Source organism: Aethalodelphis obliquidens, unplaced genomic scaffold (genome assembly GCF_003676395.1).
Source record: "Aethalodelphis obliquidens isolate GAN/ISIS:26980383/991018 unplaced genomic scaffold, ASM367639v1 scaffold120, whole genome shotgun sequence".
NCBI classification, from domain to species: Eukaryota; Metazoa; Chordata; class Mammalia; order Artiodactyla; family Delphinidae; genus Aethalodelphis; species Aethalodelphis obliquidens.
Genome location: NW_020838064.1, coordinates 95,940 through 109,319, shown reverse-complemented (window position 1 = coordinate 109,319; position 13,380 = coordinate 95,940). Strand labels below are relative to the sequence as shown.

The window sequence follows — 13,380 nt, the reverse complement described above, 5'->3', positions numbered from 1 at the left end:
TCTTCAGTTTTAAGCATATATATATTTCAGTAGATGCTCATTTATTTCCAGATTTTGTATTTGTGAATTTGCTTACTCGCTACAATTTTTTCATCATCCCCAAATGAAAACTTGCAGTACTTTGGTGGTTATTTGCAGCCATGCACAGAGTTGCAAAAAATTCCAGTCATTCAACGTGCACATTCCCAGCTGATGTGCACGGCTTTGATGAGACAACCAGGCTTTGTTGTTGCAGTTCTCACACTGCAAACAAGTGCTCTTTTTGAAGTCTGTTTAGCACTACTGCTATTTGCTTTTTTGTCCTTTTTATTGGTGATTTCGCTGTTTAAAATGGTCTCCAAGTAAAGAGCTGAAGTGCTGTCTGGTGTTCCTAAGTGCAGTAAGGCTGGGACATGCCTTATGGAGAGAACAGCTAGATAACAGGCAGGGGTCATAGTGCTGCTGGCCCTGAGACCAACATTAATGAATCAACATTAATGAATCAACATTAATATTAAAAGGCTTTTAAACAGAAACACACTTAAAACAAAGTTCTGTATTGATTATTCGATGAAAATGCTGTGACCAGAGGTTTACAGGAACCTAACCTGTATTTCCCCTTAGAACAATGGTTCAGTGTTCGCTAAATCGGTGTTCTCAAAACTTTATGGTACATGACTCTTGTGAATAATGCACCTTTTTTGGTCTCAGTTTATGTTCCCAGCAGTCTGTAAGGTAGGTACCATTCCACTCAACAGTTGAAGACACTGCATCTCCGAGAGGCTTAGCAGGTTGCCTGTGGTCACACAAAACTAGAAATCAAACCCAGTTCTGCCAGAATGAATCATCCACGCTCTTTCTATAAAATTTTGCTGATTCTAGAATTTGCTGGTTGAATTGAATCATGTTGAACATTCAAAAGCACCTCATTGATGGCATCAATGCAGAACGACTACAAAAAGAACCGTTGGCTTTGCAAAATGACCCACCTCCCGGAATGACTTTAAATGAAAAGAGTGTTCAAAATTCATTTACACAGTGGATTGTAGATATGGAAGGAGCACCAGGTACCTTATATGAAGGGGAAAAATTTCAACTTCTATTTAAGTTTAGTAGTTGATATCCTTTTGACTCTCCTCAGAGATGACCACCAGAATTCTTTTTATGTTCGAACATGTAACAAGAATCCAAAGAAAACAAAATGGTGGTATCATGATGATACTTGTTGATGCCACTGTTATCATCCTCCTAGCAGAAGATAGTCCTACTGAGAAAATGAGCACTTTGATCATTCAGTCTTTGAACTTTAACCTTTGACTGGAAATGACCTATAGACAAAGAAGACTACTTCCTTTTACTGCATTTTTACTTGTGTGCATTCTGGGCGCATGTTGATCGCTGGTTCAGTCCAGGCAACTGACATGCTTTTATTAGTCATACAGTATTGATGCAGGTGTCAGGAAATGTCAAATATAATTCCATTTTTAATTTTTATTTTTTTAAGATTTTGGAAAAGTTCCAGGTCCTCATGTACTGTGCAATAACAATGACTTCCTTGGAGGTTTTGGGACGTTCATTGCCAGCAACGGACGTTGCAACGGGAAAAATTTTCATCAACTCCTGCCACCCAATGATTCATGCATGATAGGGCCTATGAAATGAACCTATCCGTTAGAGTGGGATTATAAGTAAAGTGAGGGATCCAACGTTACTTTGAAAGCCACCCCAACTGCTTATATTCGGATTCTATGCACTGTGAACCTAAGGTTAACAGCATGAATTAACATGCGTTTTTAAAGGACTGTAATGAAAGATCATTGCGTATTTATTGAATTGTTTATATCTGCTGTCAAATTGTTTTGACATGGACGGCTTTCAAGTAACATTGGCAGAGAGGTAGCATACGTTATCCCTCTGGTGAAAATGAATTCATCTGTTGTATATAGTTCCTCAATCTCTGAAGTAAAGGTAATATAGGGTATTGTAAAGTAAATATAGTATTTATAGTAAAGTAAAGGTAATATAGGGTATGAATGGTTTAATAAAGGCTTTATTTTGTAAGAAAAATGACAGTGATGATTAAACTGCTGCAGTCCATAATTTGGGCTTGTTATTTGTACATTAACGATTTTTTTCCCAAGTAGATTACACTCTGTTACTTCCTGCTAGCCATCAGCATTAAGCCCTGCTGCTTAAACACTATTTCATTTGTTTATGTTTGTAAAATCCATAAACATTTTTGTCTGCAATTTTGTTTCTTTTGTTATGTTTTAAGTCAAGTTTGAACGTTACAATACTTTAACTGAAAAACTTTTGTCAAGTTTTTCCTTGTAAATTTTCTTTATTTGTAAGCATCATCTTGTCCTTCAATCCTGTACCCTAAAATAAGGAATACATTTTGACAGAGGCTTAATGTTTTAACAAAGGAGTGTGGACATTTTTATTTTAAAATTTAGGTAAAAGTACACTACAGAATATGGCATGTTTGCTTATTTGTCTCATACAACCATACAGTTTTGTTCTGGAGGGATTTGTTTTGTTTTGCTTTGCTTTGTTGGTATTTAAGACTTTGCTTACAGCTAGATAATATTTTTCTATAGAAAAAAGTTTTTCTGAAGGGTCCAGCTCTCAGTACCATGTAAGTTAATGATGCTTAACTAGGTTCTCTTTTTTAAAAAGCAATTAATGTATTTTATAAGTTATCTTTTCACATATGCAAAATCTGTTTCTACTACAATGTTACTTTTACTAATGCCTATTGTTGCACTCTTTTTGACATATCCTGCAGTGAATATATGAATCAATTTGGCCTTAAAAATGAAAGCCAGTTGGCTAAAAGGTTTGAAATATGTACCCCAGCAAAACCTTCCAATCAATAATTGGCAAAGAATATTTTACAAATTGTTTTTAATCTCTGTATAGATGACATTTTGTAGCTTTGTACATGTTAATTAAAAGTGTATAATTTTATACTCTAAAAGGATAATTGTTGAACTCAGGGGTGGGTAGACTTCTAAAATATGTCTGCTGTAGAAATAACTGGAAAAAAATTTTAAACTATGGCCAGCCACCAAACTGTGGACACTGTTTATACTGTTAGTTAGCAACTACCACTGTTTAAACTTAGAAGCATTTTGTTCTTGACTAGATGTACATAAGTTCTCACAGTAGTAGTCTCTACCAGTATTATTAATTGGCTGATTCAACCAAGACAAAAAAATGTTTTTTGGAATGCTTTGAACTACTCTTAGTTTTTACCTGCTTTTTAATATGAAAATTGCAGCTGTAAATTATGTATTTTTCCTATTTTACATAACTGCTCTAAACTACTGATTCACTTGATCATTCTCTGGGTGGGGTAGGGGGTCTCTCTCCGTACTGCTGGTCCTCTTACTAAAACCCTTTTATAAAGAAATGACCTGTGACATTTATTCACCAAAGGAATTAATATACCAGGTCAAAGATTAACAATGCTACTGTATAGATTAATAGGTCATACATAGCCTCAACTGAATTTTTTAATACAAATAATAGTATTTTAACATACCTCTCTCTCTACATAGAGATACCGTACAATAAATTAAAATGACACAGAGGAAAGTAAAGGAAAACCGGTACATTTTATGGTTTAAGGAGAAGAAGATAGGATGAAATATCCTAAAATATAGAAGGACCAACCATTCAAAATTTGCAATCTGATAACACCTTATGCATTACTTCCTTGAACTTAGGAATCATTGAAAACTCCTGTACACTTAGATTTAATTAAGTTAATTTTAAATATTAAGTTACATGATTGAAACACATAAGATGTTTACCTGAGTCATTGCTTAAGAGAGGGCAATTAACAGTTTTGTAATAATAAAAAGAATATTTCTCTGTACTGCATTGTTGAATGACAACCAGAATAAGAAAGTGTACATGGGAACATGCTACTTCCCTCTTCCCTGCATTCCCTCTGTGAGGCACTATCTGCTGCATAGGTCTACAGAATTATACCTTCAGATTTAGGACAATATGTACTCTCTTCTTTTTTATTTGTTTATTTTAAGGTCATTCTTCCGGTTTGCCAAATTCTGTTAAGGCAGTGATACATTCAGTTCCTTATTTTGCATGAACTTGGTGTCCTTTCAAAAAAAAAATTATGTCAAGTAGGTAATTAATACCATAGATTTTAAAGAGAGAAACGGTTTTCAGTTTTTTAAGATAAATTTTTAAAAACAAATTTTACGGCTGTTCTCTTAAGGAATTTAATATTCATCTCTAAAGGACTTACTTGTAATGTACAAATTCCTCTTTTTTAGCTAGCAGGGAAATAAGGCTTTTTTTAAATCCTTGGGAGAAAATGCTAAAAATAGCTTTTATATAGCATTCATCTGGAGAAAGATTGTAATACTTATTGCTTTGACTAGGTATATAAATATTTGTTATAAAGTAACTAGAATAGTTTACTACTTTTTCCCTTCTGAAATTTTAACTATATGCAAAAATATATATCATTAGATTCCTGTGGTGGATAACAATTTCTTCAGATCTTAGAACAGGTATCTAGTGACTGCTTAATTGTTCCCAAATGAGTAATGATTTGAAAATGGTATGTAACCACATATTACTTGTTTCTGGTAATCAAGTCTTATTTTTTATAAAGAGCTGAGGCTTGACCATATGATTCTTTTCTGAGGATTCATTGTTATCAAAATCAGCTACTGCACTATTCTGTTATGCTAATGCCTTTGCATCATTAAGATCTGTGAAGAAGTTATCTTTTAAGCTGCACCTCCTGGCCCTAATCCTCTTTGCAGTCTTTATTTTAATTAATTAATTTATGTATTTTTGCGGTATGTGGGCCTCTCACTGTTGTGGCCTCTCCCGTCGTGGAGCACAGGCTCTGGACGCGCAGGCTCAGCGGCCATGGCTCACGGGCCCAGCCGTTCCGTGGCATGTGGGATCCTCCCAGACCGGGGCACGAACCCGTGTCCCTTGCATCAGCAGGCAGACTCTCAACCACTGCGCCACCAGGGAAGCCCTGCAGTCTTTATTTTTATTCCTCCTTTATTTTTCTTCCTTCCTGTCTACTCACAGATACCAATGGATCAGTCTTCAGTGTCCTTCTGACCTCTCAGTTTTTCTTCCCTCTTTCCTCCCTTCTTTCCTTCCTTCCCTTTCCTCTCCCTTTCCCTTTCTTGAGGTTAGGAAATCCAGAGAAGGAGGATTATTAAAATTATATCAGAAAAATATTTTAATAAAAAGACTCCATCCTACAAATAAAATAATTTCCGATACCTAATTTTAGTCCATCAGTAGATGGCTAAACTTGTTGAATAACTGACTACTTGATAAATAAGCTGTTGTTAGCTATAATTTAGTTCTTAAATGCTGGTATTGAGGGAATTTTGTTTACTTTTTGGATGTGACTCCTCTCTCAAAGCCTAATTATTGCCCAAATGAATTAAATTACTTATTTTGATGAAAGGGTTTTTCCATTTAAGTTTCTAAACCATTTTGTGATTTGGAACTATTTTCTAAAAATAATAATTTATGGGAGACTTCTACTTTCTCAGCATAAATTAAAGACAGACTTATATACACCATTATCATTAGAGGCCCATGGAATCTAAGCATGTACTTCAAACTTAGACCTCTGTCCTTCAAGTTGAAGTTCTGGTTCTGACTATGGTCCTGATAATTAAGGTGTTTATTGTGACTTTAATTCTCAAATGTTAGCACTGGGACTTATAGTTGGTGATGAATCTCCAAAATTATTACATGAATATCTTTCTTATGAAAAAATTTTTGTTAATAAAACAGTGTGATATCTGACGCCATTTTGAATATGTGGAAGGAACGTTTGAATAGAAGCAAGTACGTCTTCACATACCTAAAGAACTCGAGTTTTGCAAGTTGAGCGCAGCTGACTGTGAAAGGAGAAACAGTTCTTGTTCTATTTCTTGGCACATACACCATCAGGGTTTGGAGAAAAGTTTGCTCCTACAATAATTCTCAGAGCTGTTTTCTCAAAGGCAAAAGCACGGTTTCAGAACTCACCGGGCTGTGGCTTGTTAGGTGTGACTTCACTTGTCAGATTTCCTGGCACATCAAATTATTGAATAATCTCGCTTCTCTAATTAAAAACCTGAAACAGGACAAATAAAGAATTTGGTAGATTGTGTCAGATACCCTGGAAATGCAAGTCTCTTCATAGTTAATCACAGATTGTTTACATAACGCAAATTGATTGCCAAGCTCAAGGAACATAGTTATTTGAATAGATTATTAGGTCAGTTATCTAGTAGCCAAAAATCAGGTGCATGTTCGAGTCATAATGGATATGTTATTTTTAGTTGGTACCATTTTTCTCTCAATATTGAGAAATACAGATTGTGCATTTTATTAATAGGAATGGAAGCTCATGTTTGAAGATTTGCATAGGGCAGGTGTATGCATTTTATAAAATCAAGTTGTAAAATATGTAAAGCTACTGCTTTTTAAATAAAATATAAATATTGACAGATAAATCTATATATTATTTATTTTAAATACATGTATGAAACTTTTGTTAGTTGAAGATAAACTACATTGTGTGCTTTATGGAATTCAGTAACTTTTAATAATAAAGCAGTTGTCAATAAAAAAAGAAGCACCTCATTTTTTAAAATTTTATTTTATTTCTTTTGCGCTACGCGGGCCTCTCACTGTTGCGGCCTCTCCCGTCGCAGACCACAGCCTCCGGACGTGCAGGCTCAGCGGCCATGGTTCACGGGCCCAGCTGCTCCGCGGCATGTGGGATCTTCCCGGACAGGGGCACGAATCCATGTCCCCTGAATCGGCAGGCGGACTCTCAACCACTGCGCCACCAGGGAAGGCCAGCACCTCATTTTTAAATTGGGGTACAGGTGACCTCGGAGATACTGTAGATTCAGTTCCAGACAAATGCAATAAAGTGAGTTATGCAATAAACTGAGCTACATGAATTTTTCGGTTTCCCGGCGCATATAAAATTTATGTTCCCACTGTATTGTAGTCTATTAAATGTGCAAAAGCATTATGTCTAAAAAAAAAGTTCATGCCTCAATTAAAATATACTTTATTGCTAAAAAGTGCTAACCATCACCTGAGCCTTCAGTGAGTCATGATAACGTCAAAGATCACGGATCACAGGTCATCATAACAAACATAGTAATAATGAAAAAGCTTGAACTATTGCGAGAATTACCAAAATGTGACACACAGACACGAAGTGAGCAAATGCTGTTGGGAAAATGGTGCTGATAGACTTGCTTGATGAAGAAATGCCACAAACCTTCAATTTATTTTTAAAAAATCTGGGAAGTGTGATAAAATGAAGCACAATGAAATGAGGGACGCCTGTAGCCTTTTATTGTTTCCATCTCTTCCCACTGCAGAAGGAGGTAGTTTATAGGGTGATGAGCTCGGGCAAAACAAAACACCCCAAGACAAGACAAAATTCCTAGTGCCTTGGGAGAAGCAAAGTAAAAGTTTAAATATACCTTTTTAATCTAGAAGAGAGGGTGAACCTTAAATCAGTAAAACCACTGCATTTTTGCCTATTGATTTCTTTCTTTTTTTTTAATAGATCTTTGTTGGAGTATAATTGCTTCACAATACTGTGTTAGTTTCCTATTGATTTCTTTGTTTCAGTTAGCAAGACTTTTTTTTTAGGTTAGTTAGGCTCTTTTATAAGTTTTTATATTGAGATTTTTATGCTTTCATTTGTTTTGCTTTGAGCACCTAATGATTTCTTTTTACTGTCTTTTATGTCTGATCTGCCCCGAACAGTCATAAGAATGGCCCATAAACTAGTTCCTCCAGCAATCCATGCATTGCTGTGTGAAACTTTATAAAGGAGAGGGTCATGTGACTCACAAGTCATCTGAGGACACCCTGCCCCATTTCCTTACAATTGACACAAGCCCCCTATCCCCCACTCAGCTGGAAAATTTAATCTCTGCTCCAAGATTTCTGCAGATTCCAGGGTCGTATATTCTTAAGGTTACCTTTAGTTCTAACTTCCTGTTAATCTCACCACAGTCTCATTCTGAGGAGGGCTATGCAGATATGGACACCATAAACTTTTCCTTAATTTTCTGCGTCCAAAATTCACAAAAGACATTTATTTGGTGTGTGTCTTAAAAGAAAGTTTAAGGTGATGGATGACTTCTACCCAGCACACAACTTGAAAACTGATTTTTAGGCACACGAGATCTAAAAAATCCTTCAGCTATTCCTGTTTCTTTTTTTTTTTTTTTAATTGACCATTTCTGGCTTCTTTGCTGGATTTATTGTGACTTTTCCCTTTTCCTCTGTCTCTCACTTTTCCCAACCCAAAATGTCTGGAATACAAAGCTGGTCATCTATCTCTCTCTTTTTTTTTTTTTTTTTTTACTATCTTTCTACACTTAAATCTTATTATCAAGATGTCTTTCTAAAAAAGACAGGATCCTCTAAAGAGTATTTTCATGCCAGCTATAAAAATAACATTTTTAACTCCCTTTTTATGGGGTGGAAGCTTCATAGAAGGGAGGACTGGATGAGTTTACCAGGGATTTAAAGAATCAAGACCATGAAAGTGAGTCGGAAACACTACCATGGAAGAAATATCGGATTTTGCATCTTTGCCTCTGTTTGACATTCTGCCCACGGCAGTTCTTATACTGATTGTTCACTTCTCTAAGAAGAATGTAGGTTCCACTCCCAGCCTCAGACGATGTCACTTGCAAAGAAAGATGGCCAAATTCACTTCAAAATGATGGGACTGCATAGAAAATATGAGCAGGTGGGATCGGTGTGATTAGCCCATTTTTGGTGCCCATTTTCTCACCATTTCCCAGATCTGTGGGACAGATTTTATTGGAGAAGACCTACTCCTTCATTTCAAGTAACAATATTAACTCCAATAATCACCAATACTTACTTAGGGTTTACTGTATGAGTGTTTCCCATTATTTGATGATATTATTTTACTCATTGATCTTCACCATGAACCAACAAGGCAGGCATTATTTTCATCCCCATTTTACAGATGAGGAACTGAGGCAGAGATGTCATCCAAGGTGGTTACAAACCAAGGCAGTTTGGCTCCAGAACCCATGTTCTTACCCGCCATGCTGCTCAGTCTCTCTCTGATTTCACAAATAGTAATGCCAGGGGACTGCTGAGCCCAGTGGCTCAACACACAGTGATTGGAACACCAAGGTCATACGTTAAATCCTGCCAGATCCTTCAAGCATCAGCCCAAATGCCACATCCACAGAGCAGTCTTTCCCATACCAGGATCATTTCCTCTGTCTCATTCTCACTGGTCCATCTGCTGTTTAGTACATAATTGTTAAGTAATTATCTGTGCAATTAATACTTTATCTCCTCAGCTAAAATGCAATCTCCATGAGAACAAGGATCACCTCTCTGTCACCACTGCCTTTCCAATACTCAGCAGAGTGTTTGACACATAGTGTGGCTTCAACAGATATTGGCTTAAAGGATGCATGAACAAGAATGGACACAGAAGGGCATAATTCCAACTCCTTCCAGAGCAGGTCTTCGCAGATTCCACACTAAGCAGAGAAAAGAACACTTTCTTAATGGTTGAATTTTACTAATAACCCCAGCTTATTATGAGATTACACTTTTGCAGGTTAAGTTCTTTGGGAACGAACATAGCAAGGAAGGGTTTATTTAATGATAGCAGCTATCATTGGGAAGTACATATTATACACAGGTGCTGTGCTAAATGTTTCATACCATTATCTTACCTGGTGCTTATAACCCCGTGGTTGACAGAGGCCCAGAGGGCTTAGTAACTTGACCAAGGTGACATCACTGGCAGGAAGGCCTGGGACTTGAACCCCGGCAGGTCTGGCTGATGGCAAAGCCCTTGCTCTCTGTCACCCAGTTATAAGAATACATTAGCGCTCTTGCCGCCTTATTTTCACAAACATTTCTCCATGCTCCAACACACATTTATATTCACGGAGTCTTCTAGAAGACATAAATGTGGATCCCTGTGCATGGAACAGTGCCTGGCACTTAAAAATGTTTGTTGAATAGATGAATGGTTAGAAAGGCCTTACTTACTTCATTGTATTGAATATGTTATTAAAATAAAGTTCCCACTGTTTATGAAAGGGTGTCTACTTTTTTTTTTTTTTTTTGGCGGTACGCGGGCCTCTCACTGTTGTGGCCTCTCCCTTTGTGGAGCACAGGCTCCGGACGCGCAGGCTCAGCGGCCATGGCTCACGGGCCCAGCCGCTCCACGGCATGTGGGACCTTCCCGGACCGGGGCACGAACCCGCGTCCCCTGCATCGGCAGGCGGACTCTCAACCACTGCGCCACCAGGGAAGCCCAGGGTGTCTACTTCTTATCTATTTCTTGTCTGTTTCTAAAGCAATCAGTTTAACCAAGTCTTCTGTCAGCCGAGCTTCTGCCGTCTCATGCCTTCCACACTTTCCCTTTAATCTAAACCACTTACCAAGATATTTTCCCCAAGATGAGACAGTCTCCTCTCAACTAAGGCAAATTCATAGTAAAATACCCACCCCTCATACACACGTTCTTTCATTTAGTTGAGACCATCTCCTCCATTTTACCAATGGGGAAAAATGAAGCTGGTCCAGTATGTCTCTTAATTAAAGCTTTGTAATAGACACACTTTTTTGCAGCAAACTCTTTTCTGTATTTCTTTTGCAAGCCATGGGAGTGGGTATGAAGTCTTCCCCTAGCAATGCAGGCAGGATGATGCTTTCTGATGCTCTTGGTTTCCTCTTGGGGTGAAGATAATGCTCTGAAACGCTCTACCCCCCGACTGCTGCTTTGAGACAGTGGGTTTGAGCCAAGAAAATCTATTCAGCCGTTTGCTAGCTCCAAAAACAGCAACAGTGAGATAGAAGGCCTCAAGCTACAGGGCCCAAAATGTGGATCTGAACATTCTGGTGCTTCTATTTTCAGAAGTGCGGCGGGATAAACGGCACCCACAAGGTTCTGGAAAGAAAATCTGCAAAAGAACAATGAAAATAGCTCTTGCTGTTGGTCCCCTCCCCCATCCCTGACTCCAGCCTGGGCCAGGGAGGGACTTAAGTGAGCGAGGAGAAAACAGAGCGGGCCACCAGTGGAAAGTAACTTCTCATCCTGAGTGGCCCCGTGAGGCAGGATGTGTTCTTTAAGGGACTTACTCCTTCTGTGATGAAATCAATGTAGATAGACTACTCTCTCCGAAGAGATCTTCTCTCTGAGCTGAATACTTCTGGGAGAAAGAAAGTCACAGAAGAATACAATGGCAGTGTCAATTCTTTGCTCCCCGGCTGTAAAAACCTGCATTTGAAAGCTATATAGTATAGTCTTGGGAACTAGCACAGAGTAGCTGAGTATCCTTTGTAGGTTGCAAGAATGTCTGACGAGTATAATGTCTGTTTGGGTACTTGTGCCCCTTCTGGAAAACAGGGTCACTGGGGGAAGAGGCTCTGGCTCGCTCATTTCCGAATCCAAGTTGCACTGAGCACAGGGCCAGACAAATAGGACATGGTCATCAGGGAGGGAGGGTGGAAGGACCAGGGAGAGGGACCAGGTTTGTAGAATCAGCCTGGGAGCCTGGCTCCTCGCCACTTCCTTTGTTGATCCTTCAACCTTTAAACCAGAGGACTGAGCTTTTTTTTTTTTTTTCTGTGGCTTGGACCCCTTCAACAGGCAGATGAAGCTTGTGGATATCTTCTCAGAATAATGATTTTTTTAAAAAATCCATAAAATGTATTGCCTTTTCAAAGAAACTAATTTCACTGAAAATAGTTATAAAAATATTTAATAACACTAATGTGTGAAATGGTAATATATGGGTTTCTTTATTAACACATTAAAGAAAAAGGTCCAGTGGCAGGTCTAAAGACTTCATAATGTTTAAATAGTGATAAGTGTAAATGATATTTTGAAATATTGGCAACACTTATAACATGATAATTAGCTATGATTCCTATTGGTGACATAGTCACAGCTACTCTAATACTTAATGCTGCTGTGGTTTATTCCCTCATTCATTATTGAGGGACATATCAAATTTCAGTTAGGAGTCAGTGAAAATGAAGACGCTTTTTATTTTTCCCCTCTGAGTTCATGGCCTTCCTGGCTAGAAGCCTCTGCTTTCAACACTGCTGTGGTCCTGGGGCAATTCCTCAGAGGTTTTCTCTGCCTTTGTCTGTGTTCATCCCCTCTGCCGTATCTTCTACTCCCATGGGTTTCAAAGTAAGTTGATGATTCTCAAATTTCTGCTTCCAAACCTGGATGTCTCTGCCGAAACTCCTTCAGTAGTTCTGCAGGTGTCTTGTTGGCAGCTCACACAAAATGGTCCAAAGGGCTCCAATCTACCCACTTCCCACCTGTCCAACTATAGTCTCTCCTGTCTCAGTAAACAAGGCTCCATTCTTCTGGTGGTCCAGGCCAAAGAAGGTGGGCTCTCCCTGTCTCCTGCTTTTCTTTCACCCACATCCAACCAATCAGTAAGTCCTCTCAGCTCTACTTTCAAAACATTCATATTCCACCTGGCTTCCTGACACCTGCAGGACTAACACCTGGGCTCAGATCACCCTCATCCCTCGCTCAGATTACTGCAATAGCTTTGTAACCGGTCCTCTTTCTCTTCCTTTGCCTTCCTAAAGTCTGCTCTCAGCACGGCAGCCAGAGGAATCTTTTAAAAACAAGAGTGATGCAATCTGTACCATTCCTTTTTTCAAAACTCTCCAAAATCCCTTCCATTTCACCAAGAATAAAATTCACGTTTCAAGCATGGACTACAAGGCTCATCCTCCCTCATGGTCTCTCTGACAGCATCACTCAATCAGCCTGAGTTGCTTTTGTCTCCTGTTCTTCAAATTCACCCACTCAATTCCTACTCCAGGGCCTTTGCCCTTGCTGTTACTCGGCCAGAATGCTCTTCCAAACGTCCACGTGACTCATCTCTTCCTTCAAGTTCTGGTCAAATACAATCAAATATAATATAAAGGGCTTCCCTGGTGGTGCAGTGGTTGAGAGTCCGCCTGCCGATGCAGGGGACACGGGTTCGTGCCCCGGTCCGGGAAGATCCCACATGCCGCGGAGAGGCTGGGCCCGTGAGCCATGGCCGCTGAGCCTGCGCATCCGGAGCCTGTGCTCCGCAACGGGAGAGGCCTTAACAGTGAGAGGCCCGCGTACCGCAAAAAAAAAAAAAAAAAAATATATATATATATATATATATATATACTATAAATGGGTGAAGGCTTCCCAAAACCTGTTATGGACTGCATTCTGTCCCCCCACTTCCCCCCAAATTCATGTACTGATGTTCTAACCCCCAGTACGTCAGTATGTGACTGTATTTGGAGATAGGGTCTTTAAAGAGGTAATGCAGTTAAAATGAAGCT

The 13,380-nt window shown here is 38.8% G+C and overlaps 1 pseudogene; it reads left to right on the top strand.

Annotated features, from left to right (window-relative positions):
• Window positions 1-883: 883 nt before the first annotated feature.
• LOC113615580 (ubiquitin-conjugating enzyme E2 W pseudogene) lies at window positions 884-1,314 on the top strand (annotated as a pseudogene).
• Window positions 1,315-13,380: the final 12,066 nt, after the last annotated feature.